Consider the following 19615-nt stretch of genomic DNA (forward strand, 5'->3'; position numbering starts at 1 on the left):
TGGCACCCTCATCCGCTGTGGCACTGCTCTTGGGGATTGGCGGTGTGGCCTGCTGACAAGGTCCCATCCGGACTCCCTCCATCATTATGTCAGCTTTCAGTGGGAGTTCAGTCTCCTGAACAAAAGGGTCTTGTTTATACGTACAACTCAGCTAACCTCCCTGGCCCGGGTGTTTACAACCCCCTTCATTGAATGTGGATAACCAAACATTTTTATTCAAACTGATGCCTGAAAAAAATATTATAATAATAATTATATATATATATATATATTATTGCAATTAAATTACAGGGATAATCTGTTAACATCCTCCGTTTTATTTTTATCAAATTGAATAATTCATTCTGACTAGTATTTTTTAAATAACACTTTCATGTCATCATATCGCTGCATACCTGCACTGAAAGTAAATATCACATTGTCATAAATCTCTAATCATCCATGTCATGGTATCTACAGAAGTTGTACAAATGTACATAGGCAGCTGGACTTGCTTGTGTTTCTTGAAGATGGTTCACCTCTCATCCAAAAGGCTTTGTCAGTTCTCCACTGAAGTCCAGTTGTCTATGTACACTATGCAACTTCTGAAGACAACCAGAAATACTCTTTTGATCTAGACTCTGGTCATGAAGGTTTGCCCTATTCATCTCCTCCCTTAACATCTTACTCCAGATGAAATACAACGCTCCCTCATAAAACAAACAACCAGTCAAGTATCAACCAACTTCTGTCTGCCGTGTCGTACATCCACAAATCTCCTCCCTCCACTGAACCTGCTCAAAAGTACAAGCGCACCAGTCAAATCCATAGAGGTTATGTTTCTTTATAGATTGACCTGTTTACCTTGTGCAAACAAAACTGGCCTTGGTCATATGTTGGCAGAGATCAAACCCTCCCAGGTCTTGGTTATGGATTTTTCCTCCATGAGAGCAGAACAATATATATTTATAAAGCATGAAGTCCAAATGATCCAACGAGATTCAGTGTAGTCTGGGTACTCCATCACAGAGTGCACAACCTGCTCACACAGATCCACATGATTACACTCGAGTAGTGTATGACTACACCTCATTTCTGGGCTGTGGTTAAACCCTCAGTGGTCCTAATGGCCAGCAGCAGTGTACCTCCCTTGAAACAGGTGATGAATTACAGCAAGTGTTACATTTCAGCTGGGGAATCCCGAAGTAAATGGGCTCCTTTCTTGTCTGAGGCATTTTTGTGACACCAAATTGAGCCAAACATCAGGGGGACACTTGTTGAGGATGATACAATACCTCCTCTATCAACACATATAGCTAGATTGATATTCTTTTCAGAATAACACACACAGAGGAAGTCTTTCTGCGCTTGTCATGTTAGTCTATTTTGAAGAGCCTCTTCGGCGGCAGCTCGGTGTGTCAGGTTGGGGATCGCGCCATCTGTCGCTGACAGTAATGAAACAGCCGTTTAACGCAAGGCGACAACCAACACGTGTAGAATCATCACTTTCTCAAGGTGTGGAAGTGGCAATGTCATATTCTTAATCATAATATTCATCCCTGCTCTGAGGCCAGATTAAACAGACCGTTACACAGAATCTCATTAAAGTGCAGACAGACACCTTCATAGGTAGAATCCATTGTCCACAGTGGAGGGATATTTTTCACATAATTCTTGGAAGTATGGCTCTCAATGAAATCCTTCTCAGTATTATAATTATGTCAAAAATATTTACCAGTGATGGATGTGTCCTTTTTGTACAGTTTCATGACTTACAACCAAGGGGATAAACTAGTGCTGTCACAATTGACCAAAAAGTCATTGTTCCTTCTTAACAACCTAATGTTACATTTATTTTTGTGCATTATGTCGAGTGGAAATTTAGCAGTTTTTTGGGGATTTCTGGACCTCAGGCCATGCAATGCAGAGCACATCTTTGCCACAACAGATCTTGATATGTGTAACTGACTTAAATAGAGAGCAAGACCACAGTCCTGTTCAGTATCGAGCACTGATCTCTGAACAGATGTTGTCTGGTGCAAGAAGAGGAAGAAACAGCAAGCGCCAAACAACTGATGTCTCGGCAGGAGTTCGGCTGATGAACGGATATATTGTTCTGGACAAGCTGCCTGTCAGTGAGCCCAATGTGGCTACAATTAGCCCTGCTAGTGCAGACGTTAATGCGGAATTAAACAACTGCTCTGGAGTTGCTAAGCTAATATCACATCAGAGGATGGGCACAGCAGTAATATACACTGCTCTTGATACAGACCACCCCAGGAAGCTATTCCTGTTCCAACCAGCATCCGCGCACAGCTTTTAATAATAGACAGATTGTGCCAGATGATGCTTTTAATACTCTGAACATGGTTATATTAAATATCATGTCATTGGCTGGCAAGTAATAATAAATGATTTTATTATCGAGAAATACTTTGAATCTATGATTTGAATCAACTCCCCCAATCCTGAAAATCCTGAATATTTTCAGGAATAACTGATAAATTGCTGCTGAATACCTGTATTGAAAAGAACACCTGTTCTGACATGAGCTTTACTGACACATTGAATATCTGAATATCCAGGCTGTAAATGTCGAATCAATACAGCTGCAACACAGCTGCAGAGGAACATTTAAAGGGGACATATTATGAAAATTCCACTTTTTTAGTGCTTCTACACGTTAATTTGGGTATCTGGCATGTCTACCAACCCAAAAACTCTGGAAAAAAACCACTCGCGCGTTTTGTTATGGTTTCTCTAAGTCAGAAACGTCATGCTTGAGTGACTCGAATGAGCTTCCTATGTATTGTGTTGTCACAATACAGTGGGAGTCTCCCTACATGGCCTTGGCCCGCCCCCCCACACTCGTTACGCCGGGTTTACACCGGACGCGGAAGCGCCGCGCAGCAATTTATATTGTTTAAAATCATGGGGGGGGGGCGCATTTGCATTTAAAGGAACAGGCACTCAAAACAGGTCACTCTGTGGAGGGCTGTTTTAGACAGGGTAAAAAGGGTGCTGTTTTAAATGATCCTTGTGGTATTTTGACCAAAGTATGTTACAGACATTTTATTAAGACCCCAAGGAACTGTATCAACTTGTGGTAAAATGGGCATACGATGTCGCCTTTAAGACAAATTACTTTTGATTAATGGTGCATATTAGTTAAAACAAAAAAAAATGTTTTCCAATAAGAGTCAAGAGACAATTCAATATCATAGTTTTGCATATTAATACACTTCTTTGCGATTTTGACATTGCGACTCTAAATATAAGAATAAATTAATGTGTAGCTGTTTGTGTCGACATTACTTTTTACATTTAGAGAACATAATTACACTCTTAACTTATATTAAGACAGTGATCTAATAACTTTTCAACAAATCATGAGACTATACCTGATTTAGAATGGACTTAAAATAAAATAATAATAAAAAGAGAACAGAAAACATACATTTCAATGTCACACAGCTGGAAAGTTTGGTGGGATAAACTCCATGAAGCTATTAGTAGATAAGGAAGAAAATGAAAAAGATTATAGATAAAAAAAATGAGTTTTCCTTGCTGACATTTGGACAGACAAGTGTCAGTATACGTTCCCCTGGATCCCAGAGCATTTCAGGAAATGAGAACACACGCAATATGAGGGCAATATCCAGTAAACACTCATGAACAGGATTAAGATTTTCACTTCACTAAAAGAAGCAATGACGGACTCAGTCAAACCTGTCAGCTATTTTGTAAGTACACACTTGAATATGATTACTGCTCACACATTTGGGTTTTTAACATATTAATTATCGAAAATGTTTGAAAAAGAGATCGGTTTGAAAAAATAAATCTTTGGAATTTGCAAAAAAAATCTGTTCACTGTAAACACTATAGGTAAACAAGATCTTATTTTATTTTAATGAAAACAGCCAAGAAAAAAAATGGTCCATGTTATTTGAAGTTAAAGGAGACATATCCTCATATTCAGGTTCATAATTAAAATGTTGGTTATTGCTTTAAAAGGTTTACATGCTCTAATCTTCAGATTCCTGTCTCTTTAAGGCATCCCTTCCGATCAAGCCCAGTCTACTCTTATTGGCCCACTCTGTTTTAATGGGTCAACTGTTTGTAACCAGGAAGAGAAAATGTCGTCCTGTGCTCTCACTTTACCTGGCTCTGTTGGGGGGCATGCAAGACCAGCCGCTGGGTGTGCACAATGCAAAAGTGGAGCATTGTCATGTGACATCACAATGTACCTTTGCAGACCTTTTAAATAAACAAAAACTTATAAAACACACCAAAAGAAAGAGAAAATTAAAAAGTACAAATCCGGTTGCAAATCCTGGACAATAAATAAAAATCCTCAATTTGTATCCGTTACTATCACTGAAACATAATTGTATGAAGACAATCTCATATTAAATATTATGATGTTTTATGTTTCTTAACTCTGTAGAATGTTTTCTTTAGAGTGAGTAATTTACACTAAACAGTAGATCCACACATGAATACTAGACGTAGAGGGGAAAATAAAGCAGCCTTCCTAAAGTTTTTACCTCCTCCCTCGGGCGCTGAAACTTTTAAGGCAAATCTGCCAGTGGGTGGAGAGGGAGGCTATGCTCTTCATGCTACAGCTCACCTGGGAGCCTGACAAGACCTTGCTTTATGGGTCTGCAATTCCCTTCATGTACAACATTTGAGTTAATAGAAGTCTTCATCCCTGACCAACCTCATCAGGAGCTTACTGCCAAGGAAATTATGGGGCTAAAAATGGCGGCACGGCAGCAGCAGGGTAACTGTGGGGGGAGGGGGAGGCCTGCTGAGGTAGGACAAGGGAATATCATTACAAGGTTAGATGAGATACAGATATCACAAAAAATAATAATCAGAGGTGCGTTCATACACAGAGTGTGGCAGTGGGATACTTCAGATTAGCACATTGTAGTGGAGTGCCATTAACAAATTGCAGCACAGTGACATTACAAACCTCCTAAAAAGCATATTTTTATATTATATGACTACTCCACAATTTTTAGTTTTCTATCGAAAAATGAGGAAATATTCATGAATGTATTTGCCATGTTAAGAAAGGAGTATTTGTTTTCACTCCTGTATGCTTGTTGGTTGGCTAGTGGGATGGTTTGTTATCAGGATTACTCATAATATACGGAGCTTATTTCTATGATACTTGTTGGAAGGATGGGATATGAGACAAGAAAAAGAACCATTACATGTTGACAGAGAGTGGGGGGGGGGGTTCACTGATCAGTTAAGTAAAAACCTCTCGATTTGAGCTTTTATTAGTGGTAGTTTGTATGTTGAGCTCAACAGTGGAAAACCTCTGGGCAGATACATTATCAGACATACCAAGTGAGTAGAAGGTGGCGATCTAACAACCAAATAAAACCCCCAGTTTATTTTTGTGTGTGGCGTCTGGGAAGTGACTGCCTAAATGAGCTTTTGGGATTGATGCATTATAGGAAGGACAAAGGGAGTGCCAAAACTATGCCGTCAGTGCCACTTATGAGGGGAAAAGCTCCAGATTAACATATGGTGTATTCAATCTTGCTAAGCCTTGTGGGGGGGCAGCAATGAGTGATACAGTGAGGAGTTCCATTAAGGAACGGCTGCTTGTATTTGCACTTTATTATTACAAATAGATGCTCTCGCTCCTTCTCTTCCATTGTTTCACGAGCGCTCCATTTTCTCTGCTGATGTCCCCCTTGACAAAGCGCTGTTCGGGTTCTGCAATTTAGATTTTTGCTCATATTTACTTCCATTATTTTGTTGAGTGGAAAGCTTGTACACCAATTGATCAAGTTGTCTGCATAGCATAGAGTGGTCAAGTACAACGCACTGCTTTCCATTTAAGACAAACCTGCCAAAGAAGTAAATGTTTGTCTAACATATGAGAATGTCAAGCCCTGAAATCAGTCACTCAGGGTGCAGAGTACGAGAGTAACTAAAAGCAAACATTCCTGTGAGTACCGGGGACAGATTCATTCTCTTTGTCAGGAGCACCGTAAGCAGTAAGCAGGCGTCTCACTTCAGGGTTTATGGTTTTTTCCAAACAGTTTTGAATCCAGGATTCTTGCCAAGTGTTTTGATATATGACACCGCTATTCACCCAGATTACAGACCTCAAGCTCTGCCAAGTTAATGTCCCAACCCTTGCTAAAGATTGGTTAAAAGAGAAGGTAAACCTCCTCACAATCATTCCGACCTGCGAAAAAGACATCTGTCAAAAGCATCGGACAAATTGGGGTCATACATTATATTTTCCTCGTTGTTTATTCAACCCGGTAGATGTCAGGAGAAGGTATTTAATTCTCCTTATGTTGAAGCAATTCCTCCATAGAGCCAGCTGCAATGTGTCAGGAGCTTATAAATGACACCTAGCGTTTTCGAGGAAATAAGAAGTGATAACCTTCAACTATTCCAACAGCTGTTGTTCTCCAGTAGTCATATCATCACAGTAATATGTTAAGACACGGTGAAAGGTGTTTTCTGGAAACCTTGTCAGGTAATCGTTTGATTGACAATGAAAACATGGTCTGTCTGTGTCATGGCGCTGCATGGGAGGAGGGAAGAAACAGGGTGAATATAATCAGAGTGAGAGGAAAAACAAAACATCCTCCGCACCTGATTTGCAAAATATTTGTAGTGACATCCAAAATACTCGGCACACATGTGCGGCGAAGACAGTGCTGGCTGTAAGCACTGTCATTTTTAGCTGCTTGGGGAATCGGCTTGGCAGGGCTGACATGTTGCCATTCCTCAACATGTACAACACGCGCTCCAGCCAAATGAAATGTTCCCTCGAAATTGAGGTCATTTCTATTCAAATATTTGTTGTCCTGACGATCCAATGGTAAGGGAAACGCATTACGAAAATAACTGTGATGACAGTGGAAATATTCAGCCTAATCATAACATTGTCGGGCAGCAACCCGTGAAGAGAAATCTTTTTTTTTGTGTGTGTGTGTGTGTGTGTACCAAATTATTTTACACAATTACATGGGAGGAATGAAACATGAATAAATGCATGCCAGTTTTATTTACATTAATGGTGTCCGTTTATAATCTCGACATTTGTGGAAGGGTCAGTCTTTATAGTTATCCATAACTGCTGACAGATGAAGCCTGTTGTTTATGTAGGAAATATTTGCACATTCATTAAAAAAAATATTATTTGAAAGATTTGCAATGCAACATAAATTGGCTGAGCATCGGCCATAATATTTTACTTGCTTAATCAAACTGCACGAAAGGGTAATACACAGTACTAATTGGATTTTGTCATTTAATTTAATAATGAACACGAGAGAAAAAAAATAAACAATGAGCTACCCTACTCATTTATGCAATGTATTCAAAATTATACTGTCAGTGTCAGTAATGCAGTTATGTTAAAAGCTTGTATAATGCCAATACATGGTCAAGTGAAGTAGCTGTACTCCATTTGATTACGTTCAGTTCCTCATACAGATACAGTAATGCTCAGAGATGTAGTACAGCCGTGCTGGGGTTTCCCTGCTTTAATCCATCACCTGTATCACTCTGCACCTGCAGTTTGCATCCACCGTGAACCATATTTCATCTTACACACTTCTGTATCAAGTTTCACATTGAGGCCAATGAGATGATTAGCTACAGAAACTTTCTATCCTCGCTCCCTTAATATCAATGTTTCATCGACTGAATATTTGATACGGATTCTGCACCGCACCCTTTGGCATTATAGCCCTCTGTGACACGTCGTTATTTGCACAGCTGTAAAACACAAGTTGAAGTCCTGACGTTATGGTAGCACGGCTGAGTTTAAGTACCTCATAAAACATGGCTTTGGATGTCATGATCTGATTCTGATAAAATAAAGTCAGATTTTATTATGCTTTTAAAGTAAGGCAGCATAGTCATGATACTCCACCAGATCACGCACAGTATGAATCATCACACAGCTCGTTGTTGATTTTTATTCAGATTACGAAGCAAAGTAGCTCATCTTGATCCATCTTTGCAGAACAACATAAAGTTATCAGGCTTGTCCTGCCTGAAACTGACAGGATGGAAATGGGCTGTGGTTTGCCGGAGGCGTCTTCCCCAGGGAACACCCAGGACATATGGCTGTTGCGATGCAGAGACTTGTTATTCTGCAGTAAAGGAGTCCCACAGGACCAGTTAAGTAGTAATGACAGTACGAAATGAATTGACGAGAGTCATATTTCCACAGGTGCTGCACTGAAGTCCCACCCAAGGTTTGTGTGGGCTCTTTTAAACCGATGCCCTGGTTCATCAAAGAGCGTATTTCCCTTTAGAAAAATGGAGTGATATCTGTTGTGGTATTTCCTGAATAGTGTGAGCTCGCAGCGTTGGCTGGGGTTGTTATGGTGCTAGAGGCTAGTGCTTACCTTCCCTAGGCTAATAAGACTCTGATCACAGTTAGTACATCCTGATCTGGCAGGTCAACAAGCGTGTAAAAACCAGTGTTCTCATTAGAGCACGGAACATTGATTAAGATTAAAATGCGCAACGGCACAGTGAAGCCCAAGGACCATGCATAGGAACATCAGCAAGTTTCAATGCAACACAGCCTCTGTTTACTTTAGTATATATTTTAAGTTTTTCTTTGACTATTCTCCCCAATTATTATTAAAAAAAAAAAAAGTCAGCTATTTATACTATTAGAAAAAAAACATCACATTAAAAATAATAGTGAACGATACTATAAACACATGTACAGACATTGCTAAATCCTTTTTACCGAATCATCATGTATGTGAATGTGAGTTAATAAAGAGGGGATGGGTTTGTTTCCTCAGAGACAACCAGACTGGACATGTAGGGCCAGCTGAGAGCTGCAGAGAGGTGAGCAGCTTCTCGACTGTCTTGTGTCCACTGATTATGATCTGCCTGCGTCAAGCAGCTCCCAGCAGATATCAGCACATTATCTCAGGTTTAGTACAGCCTCTTAATCACACCAGGCACAGAATTCCATTAGTCTCTGTCACTTTCTCCCCAACTCAGGAAGCTAGATCCCAATCTGCCATTTGAACGTTATGGTCTCTCCCTCTCTGTCTATTTTCCCTCCAACTTTTTTTTTGCTCCATCCCTCAAGATGTTTCCCAAACACACTGGCTTACCATTACCTTTTCTGCATTTGTTGCATACTGTGTATTTCCATTTGTGTCCGGGCAGGAATCTCCCTGTATATCATCCCACGGTTCTATCAGCTTTATCCCTCCCAAAACACATTTTCTCCTCACACCTGTGTCAACAAGATGTATAGCGTACAAGGCAATCTTGCAGCTGGAGAGCTGACATTCTTTCCGATGTCATGCCTTGGGCATGTGAAGTTGTGATGCGACAACATTTATTTCCCCAAAAATTGATATAACCTTACAGAAAATATTGTCTTTATTTCTAGAAATAATGCATCAATTGAAAAAGATTGGCAAATCATTTCAATATGTATACACAGTGAATATACAACAGTATCAGAAGTTACAATGTCCCACATGAACCAAACAAAAACATTTAAATCTTGATCTTTAAAAAAACATGGAATATATTTTTGTTTATGCCTTCTGCAGACTATTTTTGCCTATAGAAAAATCAATAGAGCTTGAGTTATCAAATCCAACGTGTGTTGGAAGAGAGCGCAAAGGGGAGAGCGAGCGGCAGCAAAATCAATCCTGAGATATTGCCTTATTTAACAGGTGCCATAAATAGCAGCATTATGATGTTAACTATTGCTGAAGTTACAGAGAGGGCGAGGAGAGGTCAGACTACATGTTACACTCACTCTTTGCCCACTCAAATGCGTCCAGTGTCTCATCCAAGTATACAGTAGCCTCTCCTGTCTAACTTCACTCCTGTAGCCAGGTGCATTTCCAGTGTCTTCCGCATTATACGGCAACCAGATCACACTCATCAGATTTCATCAGCTAAACAGGGATCACTCATCTCCCTATGATATGGTAATCTGTAAACCAAACCTTCCTGGAGGAGCCAGAGCATGCACACATACAAAAATAAATGTTCAACCTAAATAAAGGAGACATTTGTGACAGGATAGTGAAAATGAATCAATGGAGACAATTAGGGGAACTCATGCAGTTTACAGAAATCAGTCTATCAATAAGGCAATAGATCATTTTGAAGAGGACTGGCAGGGCTAAATGGATTCCATTAGGTAAATAAATGTATAATCAGTGTGATTAATTGACAGATGAGGTGCATTAATAGAAGAAACCACTATAATAAAAGAGAGAATGAAGGTTAGGAGGGTCTAAATGCTCAGAAGAAATGACTGTTGTTAACTGCACAGTAGCACCAGCAGCAGATTTATGTTGCATGAATGTACTTTAAGAGGGGAATGCATGCATTTATTTTAAATTTGGTTTCATTCATTAACTCCACTGTGGATTTATATTACTATTGTGGTGAGGCAACTGTCAGCTAGTGCTTTTCTTATAATTAGCTGGGGCCTCCATACATAATATGTGACTATGTGGCAATGCTCCAGCAGCATCTGCTGAAGCTGTGCTTCCACCCTTAGTATGAACTACTGCAAGTGAGCCTCAGATTTAACCTCTTCCTAATCCTTCCACCACCTCCCTCCTCTGCACATGAGCCATCTTGGCAGAACTACAGAGAAAAAGGGGGCTTATTTGAAATTTTATTCATGTTGCCCAACGTCACAACTAGGTCTGCTTGCCATTCAAGTATAAATCGTGTTCCCCAAGTCTAAAAGTAACAGGATTAAAATGGGTAAACTAAACATGGGTAGTAACATCTGTAGTGTTGTGCATTTCAAACTAATGCAATGAAGAGTAGGTTTGCATTAGCTCTATTGTAGACAGACATTGATTCCATAATCTTAACTACGGAGAGAAATCTCATGATCACACTATATTGCAGTTACAACCATTCTCTCAATTGTATCACCCAAGATCAAACTCCTCCGAAGGTATTTTTGTAAATTGAAACTGTAGTAGTTCATATTTGGTGTTTTTGTGGCCAGATGTGCATACAACATCTGTACTACAGCTATACATTAGGTAGAATATATCATTCAGGTTGATTGGAACTAGCAATAGCCATAGCAAATCAAATCTCTCTTCTCTTTTTCTGTTTAACAGTGCTGCACCCCCTGCCACAGTGCACTGACAGCTTTATAATGGATAGTCGACGGGAGCTTCTGTGCAGATGAAACTACTTATGAAAGAACTTGCAGAGTTGCAAGGTGCAAATAAAGTATAGGGTACCGCACAACTAATCTAGGACACCTAGAGCGTAATGCCGATGACAGGTGTGGTCCATAAGTCATTTGAAAATGCATTTCAAGAGGGAAGGTACATTTCTAAGCAACTTAAAGAGCACTGTTATCATTAGATTTAAACAGATAAGCCATCTAACCGTTACTTTGCTTTAGATCTAAAATAGACAATCTGACAATGTTGCACAATTTCAACACATTTCAAATACTGCTGTCACTTTCTTACACATATAGTAATATATTTATGAACAAACCAATGCGATACAAAGCCCAGCTAATCAGCTTTCAGTGTTCTCCGAATATTTAATTATCCAGATCTTTTAAGGATTAAGATATCCTCACAGGCCGTTATCCCATTTCCTGCATATATATATATATATATATATATATATATATATATATATATATATGCAGGAAATGTGTATATATATATATATATATATATATATAGTGGAGACGTTAGAAGCCCGCAAACAAACAAATATAAAAATCCTGCAGCATTTCAGCACATGTACTTCTGGCAAGTGTATGAATTGCGCTGGATGTTCTCTGACTGCAGGTTCAACCTAGACATTCATAAAACAGTATTCCCTAGAAAGGCTTTCTGAGTATGCTGGCAGACATTTTGTTTCTGGCGAGTAGAGTTGCACCTGTTTTGTGTCTTTGTGTGTTTCTTTATCCAAACAGGAAGGGACTGTTGGCTCCATCCATAACAGGGAGAAAGGGAGAGAGAAAGACGAGTATTGCTGTCTTTGCTCTGACAGCTACAGAGGCACAAGAAGAATCTTGAGGTTACAGGTGCCATGCTGCAAATGTCACACTAGTAGATGAGCTCATGGGGTGTCCAACACGGAGACAGGGGAGGGAGATGGACGAAGGGGTCAACCATGCAATGATGATGAAAACCAATACTTTATACTCAATACAAGACTAAAGCTTGACGTTGACATGTTTCAGGGTAGGAAATTGAGAATCAGAAGTCATCCATCCAAATTGTGCCACTGATATCACAACCTGAAGGTCACTGCTGCCTTTTCAAGCCAACAGCAGCAAGACACCACAAACCAAGCAGTCAAGACAAATGTTCTCTCCAATGAGGAATAATGACGAAGCCTGCATCCGAGTCGATCCATCAGTAGTGAATGTTATCTCAGATGCTGCTAATCAGGATTCGAACATCTAGGAATGATGAATGTCATTGCTTGAGAAACACATCTTCAAAATCCCACTTGACAAGTGAGGGTAATGCTACTGTTTTTGAATATTTGTGTGTCTCTGTGGTTAAAAACACAGACAAAATAATTAATTACAAAAAATGCTTCACCTGCCTGTGGGTGGTGCTTAAATGTTTGTTTACTTCTTCCTGATTGGTCCAAAGTAAATGCATCCTTTGTAGAGGATGACAGCTTGTTTACTGTTGCCTTGTTTTAGAAATCTCATTCTTGCAACTGACTATCCCTGAGGGATTAAGTTTTCAAGTTTCTCATTTGTTGTCATTCCTGTCATTTTTTAAATCTACTGCCGTTCCACCATTTAATGGTTCATAGTCAAGCACTGCTGCATGTTCCATACAATACCCCTCATTATTTTGGAGCTGTTTGTTCAGTTACAGCAGAGTCACTGGTGGTTTGAGCTCAACAGATGAGGTCTCTCTCTCTGAGCAGCTGTTGCAGGTTATTGATGACCTCATTAGAATGCTGCCTGCGGCACAACGGCTGACTTTGAAGGACTTCCCATATGCAATGGCACAAACTGCCATCGAAGCCCGTGCCACTCGTTTCATGCCAGACAGCATTTCCTAACGGTCTTTTAGTCGCAGAAGTCAAAGGAAAGGAACTGTAGAGGGGTATTGTGGTTCTGAATCCTCGCTCTGAACTGGAGACTCTTTATACTAAAGTATAACTTGAGAGCTTGGACAAATTCCAGTTAGCAGCTTTCCAAGTTTCAGTCCTGACACAAATAAATCCACATCCCCTTCATTTAGCACATCAACAATACCCACAAAATTTTGTTTTTCATATAATTGAACTCAGAATTATAGTTAGCACATTATATCTCCAAATGGGCTCTTAAATTGAATTACTCAGCTATTCCATGCGGACAAAAGAGGTAATACACCATCCCATTTATGCTCGGCTACAGGTGCTGCCTCTTTATCTTTTATATCTGAGACACTAGCTTGCATTAACAAAGCCTCATTGAGCAATAATGCTCTGTAATTAAATATGACTTTACATTTGGCCCTACTCATAAATACAGGCAAGAAGGATCCACAAAAATAAAACACAGTGGGGGACATAAATTGTGATTTTCAGAGGCTACACATTAACATTTCTGCAACTTTGTGTGGACATTAAAACTAGTCTAGCTCAACGGAAGTCATCTGCCATAAATACTGAAAGTGCAACACACGTTTTAATCATGCACTTTACAGCTACAGTGTGTGACTTTGTTTGCTACCGCAGTATTTATTGTGGTATAAGGTGATAGTTAAATGTCTTAAACAAGGGAAACCCTGTCAAGAAAACATTCAAAAGAGTTGAAATCAACTCTTAACAGATGTTTATCACAGTATAATTCGAAAGACTAAATTAATTGTAGTAAACTAATTAAAATCGTTATTATTAAGATGTCCAGAGTCTATTCATTTTAGATAAAATGCCATTAAAATAGGTGTTTGTGAGATATAAAACAAAAGTACTTGTTTGGTCATCGAAGTCCGAAGCAGCTGTTCTGTCTCTTAACCACCACATTTTGGGTTAAACAAAGCTCCCAGCCATCGCTCGCAATCCCGCTTAAGGTGCCAAGAGAGTTGTATGCCAAGTCCCTCCAACTGTCACTTCCTTATTTAATATTAATGAGCAGTTTACGGTACACACATCCATGCCACTACCTCTCAAAATGTCAGACAGTTTTGAACAGGAGTTTTGATCGCTCAGTGATCGTCCTTTTCCTTCAACGTTCCATTGGAGCGCGACAGAGGGAGGAAGGTGACAGTTCTGTTTTGGCCTCCATCTGCACGCAGCTCAAATTGGCCTTCACAGCCCATAAACTTTCCCCCAGCTAGCCAGACACCCTCTAGCACCTTCCCTGTGGACAGGCCATATAATGTCCTCTTATAGAGGAGAGGAAAAAAGGAGAGACTGTCTGACTTCCATCATTGGGGATTTATCATGTTTTACTAAGGAGACAAAGAGAGTTTTGAAAAAGACACTCTTGAATTTAGCTGGTGGAATAATTACTTTTTCTCTGCAATAGTGATGCAAAATTGGCCTCAACATCTTGTACTAAAAGAGAGCCTCCATTTCACTTATCATCATAATCAAGTCGTTATAATTAATATACCAAGTAAGGACAGATGCTGCTATGCTGCCAATACTCAAAATGTGCTTTCAGCACATAAATGGCTTTGCAGAGACAAACCCAGACATCCGTAATGGTCATAGATAAGTCAAAACATATTGATTCTATACAATCTATATGTGTTGGATATGCACACTTTAGGGAGACATGAAAGAATATTGCTGCATGCATTGGCAGCTTCCCAAGCCAAAGTATTGAAATGTGGGGACACAGTCTGATAGAGAATACCAAATCATCTGCTGGTGAACTTCATCCCCATGTGGAACCAAATGGAATCTGGTCCTGGGCCAACATCAAACAGCCTTGCTGTAGGCTGCAGGCAACCGTGGGATAAAACACTGACAGCATTTCCTCAGGTAGAAACGAGTAAAGAGGTTTGGAGTTCCTGTCTGATGAAGAGAGACTTGCTTTGCACTAAAAATCCAGACATACCATCCTGCCATTTTATTTACGAATTCTAGCCAGTAACACTCAAGCTCATCTGTTAATGTTGACGATGTGAACGCAACTCAAGACACTAGCTCGTAACTTGTAATCCTCGCTTACAAACAGATGTGTTTACTAGGGTGTTGATTCACCAGAAGAGGGCGCTGTTCAGCTATCGGAACAGAAGTTCTTGTTTTAATCTATGCCACCTAGAGAAAAGGAAAGCTACAATAATAAAAGCAGAGTAATCCTGTGATTGGCCAATGAGCCACACTACGCTGTCATGCTTACACTAACTGGCAGGTATCCTGAGAGGGCTATCAATTCACTGAATTTGGTATACCTGCCTGTTAAGGACCGTACAAACATGATGGATTTTTTTATTTTTAAATGCATGGGCCTGCTGATTCAGTGAGATTTGTACTGGTCCCCCTGCTGGTCAGGTAAGAAGCAACTAAGTTAATAGATGTGCTGTGCACAGCTCTGCAATAAAGAAACAGTACACGATACTACATGAGAGATATTTTATCTTATTGTAAGAGGTGGGACATTTTTTTGTTGTTTATTATGAGACCGTTGCAGGACAAATTAAACTGTGGTGGTTCACCACAGTCAAGGTGATTAATGGGGGACACTAAGATATGGTGATGGTATATCCCACTGGCAAAGAAAGTAATAGCTGCTGCAATTTTAACTGGAATACCTCCTGCAGGCAACAAGCATTGCAGCTCTACAATTAGATGAAGCTTGCTTGCAACTGCATTGCAATGACAAAGCTGTCCCTGTTTCATCAAGAACAGACTCAATTCTTCAATGCTTGGACTCAACCAAATGCTTGAGGGTTTCAAGGGAATCTCAGTCTTTGATGACAGGATAACATCTAGCATTTTCTGAAGTAACTACAATGAAACATGCTCTGCTACCGTTTCAACCAGCTCATCTCAAAGGTATACTGCTGGTTTGTGATCCGTTGTTTGGGCTGATGGTCGGTCTTGTTGCAGCAGAAAAACACAGCAATTTCTGGATGTTTTGGAGACGTGTAATCTGGGTGAAATCACTTTGAATCTGCACCGTTTAAAAAATCCCAGTTATGACAGTTGAGAAAAACTGAAGACGATGAGTGTTATAGGTTATGAAGGCTGTTGGCATCCTTAATGCATGACATCTTTGTGGGGCAGGAAGTGTCAGCTTTTTACCATGGTAAAATGTTTTTTCTTGTTTAACTCTTTATTTTTGTGTCATTATTGTCCAGATGTTTTCAAATGTTATTGTACATATGTTTAAAATGTTCCTGACATCGACCTTTGTCCGGGATATTTAATAGTACTGTAATGGAGTAACATACAAATGCACACAACTTGAAACATCAATTTGGAAAAAGTTGATTAAAAAAACGGGCCAATTATATCTTATTGATTTGAAACGATGAGACAAAAACAATCCACTATTATAACAAGCCCTTTACCCTTTCACCACCACTGCTACTACAAGCATTAGGCGTTTTGTTTAGATTACAAACTGACTCTTTTCTGCTTTAACCAAGCACTGTTAAGGTATAATGAGCTGTGTACAAAAGAAATGTCCTTCGTGCGTAACTGCTGTATTTCAATATTGTTTGTGTTCTTGCGACCCATCTTCTTGACGCCTCATGAACCTGGTGTTTTTGCAATTGTTTGTGTTTCGTCTGCTGTGTAATTTCTTGGTAAGTCTTCAGATGTAAGCAGTAAACAATTACTCAGTTTCAAATTTAAAAGCACATCATTACTGCATCATTTCAATGTTAACCATTTAGTTTGATACTGTGTGTAATTGGGCCGACCCAAACCTTTGACCATTGCTATTGTAGTAATCAACATCCAAATCAGTATTCGAAAGCATCGAGTACTTTCATTATTATAAGCCTATATTATTTATGACAGAACAATCCCAAATGGCCTTTGAAATACTAAATAGTAATCCAAAATTACTCATCATGCATTATCATTAGATATTAGATGTTTGTTCTCAGACAAGGACGTTCGATAGTTTTGTGCATCACATAATGAAATCACACTAGCAGCAGTAACACTGGGACAGAGACACATGAGCACGTGACAAGTTTACAAGTTACATCTACACTACCAAGATACGGGAAAAAGACAATGTCTGGAATGAATTTCAAATTTATGAAGGTTATCCCTGCAAAAAGTCATGTTTGCCAAAGAAAAAAGACTAAATGCTAAATGTTTAGCAAATGTCCTAAAACTGTAGGTAAAATCAGAGCCATCTTGCAAATACTAAAATATACTGTCCATTTATTACAATAAAGCTGATGTAAGTGGATGCTGCTGCATGCTAACAATAAAACATTGAATAACATACACACACTCTGTAGAGGAGTGAATGATTTACATAAATGAAGAGGTGAATCTAGAGTGTCTATACTGAGTGCATAATACGATGTTAAACGGCAAAAGTACAGTACCTTCTTGACAAACACTCCTCTGCATTAAACGTTCATGAGTTTTGTTTTATGTACACTGGAGAAAAAATGCCTTTCATCCAATTCTATATTTATATTCATGAAAGCCTTTATTCCAGTCATTATCAGGGTCAAAGACGGAACAGAAAGAGCAAGTCACTAAGGCATTTCATGGGCAATGTCTCTAACGGGCTATTTCACATAAAGTCAAATGGATAATTCAACATGATAGTACGAAGATAAAACTCTGATACTGGTGCTGTGAGGGATTTTGCAATGAAAGAGACGGGGTCTGGGATAAACAATTGTTTTCTCTCATTCAGCCATATGGCGTCTCCCGGTACAAACACAATACATGTAATGCCAAACTCATTATGGAAGGGAGAATATGCACAAGTATTCCCACTATGGTACCACTTCATTCGAGCAGTGCGGTGTACTGTAATTACACACCCATTAATTGTTCATCCTTTTTAATGTTATTGGGATGGGCAGTGTTATCGACCTTCTATTAGTCTTGTAATCCAGCTCTGGCACGCTGCCCATGTATGAAAGTGAAAATTTATTCGTAGTTTCATATCTGACCTGGAGCACGTAAATACATGTGATGAGTCTCTGGTTTTCCTTTTTGTTACAAGGGCAAAGTTAGGATTTTGAATGTCCCTCTAATGAGTGAATAAAACTAAATGTTTGTTACCCATTATCTCTCATTTTAAAGTTATTTTTTCCCTCCAAGAAAAGCTGGATGTGCAGTTTGTCACTTGCAGCTCACTGATTCCTTTCATTACTCCCTGGTGAAAATTCAATAATGCACTATTGAAAAGGCACAGTTAATTTTCTATTGTGCAGGTCACATATTTAAGATTAAAAACTATTATACTGAGAAATAATTATAGAATGTAAATACAATCAAAACAATGAAATATCATTAAAATCCTCAGGAAGGAGTTAAATTCCCATGCCCAGTTTTTTAATACCGTCTTTTATTTGAAGGTGTTATCGACAGCCATTCCTCCAGAACAATTGTCTTTTAGCTTCATATCCTATTACAGCTACATATCCTGTGCTTCTTGAATTGAATTCATTTTTCTTGGATGATGACATTGCCCATAATAAGGTTCAGTGCACACTCGCCCTCCCATCAAGCCAATCCTCTGGTGCAGCTTCAGCCAGGATAGGTCTCTCACCCACTGGGTCCACGGAGATGGGCATGGCACGGGTCAGCCATTCATTCACCCCCAAATGGTCAATGATGCGCAGCCATTGGGCTCCAGCACATCACCCCGGAGTGTGAAGCAGAACATCACGCATTGACGGCACTGTCAAGGTCAACAAAAAGAGCACTGGTCTGGACATGTGCCATCAGAGTGAGAAATCCACCACCAGCCTGCATGAGCAACCGACCAGGGCAGGTCAGCTTTAGGTTGGACTTTCACCATGCAGAATCTCATTTGTACACTATATTGAAATATGTGAGGATAAATCTGAGGACATGAAGATGAATCTGTAAAGGTAACGCAAAGTCCTATTCACAACATTAGGGACACAATGTAACACCACTCTAGATAAATAGTTTATGGTTCTGCATTAGGCTGCAGCCCATTAACATTAAATCAAACATAGACTTTCCATTATAAAAAATGAGGGAAAAAACGTCCATTTAAATGTCGCCTTAAAAGCCGCTCTAACATAATTGAGCACCACCACATACAATTGGCTTTGAATAAAATGATTCATTTTAATAAAATCCATTTTGTAACTGTGTAGTTTATTTTCAGGAAGGCCTGTGTCTTAAAATAGTCTATATTCACTGACCTACATTATGGCAGCACTCAGTTTTCCAGCTGAACATATAGCTAATCTTAAAAGGCTTGTGCACACAGTAGCTTGTGGTGTTGTATCAGTCTTTCAACTAATTTAATTTTTTCTACGTTTGGTGTGGATCTAGGAGTTTTTTTCTCTTCTTTTAACATTGCGAGATATGATGTTTTTAGACATTTTTTGATTTCTCTGAGAACGATATTAAATAATAAAAATCTTAAGGGAACTGAGTGTATGTAATTTTTAGATCTTACAGATTTCAAATGTGCCTTCATAGGAAGAATGCAAGG

This window comes from Hippoglossus hippoglossus, chromosome 16 (assembly GCF_009819705.1).
Source record: "Hippoglossus hippoglossus isolate fHipHip1 chromosome 16, fHipHip1.pri, whole genome shotgun sequence".
NCBI classification, from domain to species: domain Eukaryota; kingdom Metazoa; phylum Chordata; class Actinopteri; order Pleuronectiformes; family Pleuronectidae; genus Hippoglossus; species Hippoglossus hippoglossus.